At 42.2% G+C, this 2,544-nt stretch overlaps 1 long non-coding RNA gene across 1 annotated transcript; it reads left to right on the forward strand.

Moving 5' to 3' along the window:
* Positions 1–201: 201 nt before the first annotated feature.
* On the forward strand, positions 202–1,274 carry LOC137597271 (uncharacterized). Its single transcript, XR_011035651.1, has 3 exons — positions 202–345; positions 458–543; positions 895–1,274. It is a non-coding gene; the product is annotated as an uncharacterized lncRNA (long non-coding RNA).
* The last annotated feature ends 1,270 nt before the right edge of the window (positions 1,275–2,544 follow it).

Consider the following 2,544-nt stretch of genomic DNA (forward strand, 5'->3'; position numbering starts at 1 on the left):
TTCTCTGTATGATCGGTACCGATCATACTGATCGGTAAACACACACACACACACACACACACACACACACACACACACACACACACACACACACACACACACACACACACACACACACACACACACACACACACACACACACACACACACATCCATCGTCACATCTGCAACAGCGCAGCGTGTAGCGCTCCGTTCATTTTTTCATTTTTTATTAGCAAACGGTAATTTTCCTATAATGTTGGAGATGCTCAATGTTCCTCACCTTTAAACTTTTACCCCAGTTTTTCTATTTCCCTGGAGAGAAAACCATCAGAATCATCAAGGAGGAGTTCCACAGGACTGCAGGTGAATGATGTAGAAATCTGATTAATTTGAAAGTATGTTCTCTTAATGATATTGTGCTGCAATCCCAGACATTAATTTCTTCCGGATGTCCCAATGTAATTTGCTGCCATAGATGGTACCCACATTCCCATCAAGGCTCCCTCACATAATGAAGGTGATGATGTGAAGAGGATGTCCATTCACAGCAAATATATGCAGGTACAAGTACATTGACTACTGTTTCTACACCTTAAAGACTGCATCATAGATAAACTAACATCTGTCCAGATCACATGTGATGCAGCAAACTACATTTCCCACCTATATTTATATAGCGCCTAATCACTTCGGCAGACATTTCAAAGAGCTTTAACAGACACCCAACAGAACCCTCCAGAGCAAGCATAGCATACTGATGTGGAGACCGAGCGGTCCTGATCGGTTCCTGATTCACAGGTGTATGATGAGTCTCACCTGAGCAACAGACTAATGCATTAACTAAAGATTAGCACAATAATTCAGTTGTCTCCATCGTTTAATCCACTCTAATGAATCTACTTTCCATCACAGGAGTCTGATGGTTGTTTTCTGGGGGACAGGGGTTACCCATGCCCAACCGAGGCTGCTGACCCCTTACTAACCCAGGCCTCCAATAGAACTTCAAATGGATTCACTGCAGGACGAGAGCCCAGGTGGAGATGACCATAGGCTGCTAAAAGGCCGTTTGCAGTGTCCATGACACCTCAGGATGATTCCTGAGAGGACCTGTGATGCAGTTCTGTTCTTCATAGTAGTATTGCCGCTATCAGACGAGAACAGCACCCTACCCCACAAACTTAACACCCCGATGATGACCCCGTCCACCTGCCAGCTATCCAGGGTGACAGAGCAGTGACTCCATCTGCTAGAATCATTTCAGAGTCTGTGTAACTCACCATTACCACAGCAATAAAAACATACAATATACATTTCATTTGGTCATCTTTATTACTTATAAATACAAAGTTATTTCTTAGATCATTTTAGTGGTGAACATTCTAATATTCAACATGATTCACTTGTGAACAACACCCACCTCTAACTTTGTATTTGTATGTTCAAATCTGCCCTCCTAATCTGGAGGTCCAAAGAAACCATTTTTTATCTGTTGTCTGTATTTCATAGAAAGCGAATTGGATAAACTTCTCTAACAAACAGCTGGAAATACATGAGGAGGACATCAAAACATACAGTTGCATATGAATGCCACAGAAAGAACCGCTGGTGTTCACCTAGCGTCTATCTGTACATTGGATGTGACGGACTGTCCAGCTTGCTCTGGACTTTCTTTCTTGATGAGAAAGTGTTGATCCTTCAGTGGAGGCTAAATGTCACTCTGTATTGCACCAGAATGTTAAGCAATAGGAACAATCGGTAACAGAAAATATCTGAGCACATTTATTATCTTCAATTTCCTGTTAATTTCTTTTTCTTTTTATCAATTATGTATTATTTGACTAAAAGACACAGAGAATTAAACATGGAATGACTATAAATGAGAGCACATTTATATGTGTGACAAGAACATTCTGTTGTCGATAAAACAACTGAAAAGCCGAAAGTCCACTTATTATTTACTGTACAATGTCATTATGTTATAATGAGGAAGAGGAGGATCCCTAATGAGATGATGCAGAAGTCTGACCTGTGTGAACAATGTTTTTAAACTTCGTTCTCAGCTGTTGGCAAGTGCGCTTCTCCTCCGCTGGATTGCATCTAAGAAAATAATTAAATAAACTATTATTCAAGCCGTTTACCTCCGTAATTGTACCATGAGTCCCACGGACTACGTTTAGACATACGCATCGACTTGAGCAGCAGTTTCAAGTCATCTCTCTCTTCTGTACAGCTGCAATGCTGTTCCTCTTTTCATAACATGTCCTCTAAGTCTTCATACACGTAGATTACAATCTGTACTTCAACTGCGTAAAGTAACGCGGAGCGCGTCTCGTCCGTCGTCATGGTGACTCGTCGAATCTGGGCTCCACTGATGATGGCTTTTTAAAGTGGTGTCGCGCCTGCTAAACTGCGGGTCAACTTACCTTGGGTTACAAAAACTAACCCCGAGAAGCGCCTTTGAAACCGAAAACCTTGGTTCAGGGTAAAGCAACCCAGAACGACAGGTTGTGCTCGGGGGTCGTTAGCCCCGCTTCTTGACGTGGTGCCGTTCAAAAAGCAGGT

The sequence above is a fragment of the Antennarius striatus genome, chromosome 6 (genome assembly GCF_040054535.1).
Source record: "Antennarius striatus isolate MH-2024 chromosome 6, ASM4005453v1, whole genome shotgun sequence".
In the NCBI taxonomy this organism is placed as follows: Eukaryota; Metazoa; Chordata; class Actinopteri; order Lophiiformes; family Antennariidae; genus Antennarius; species Antennarius striatus.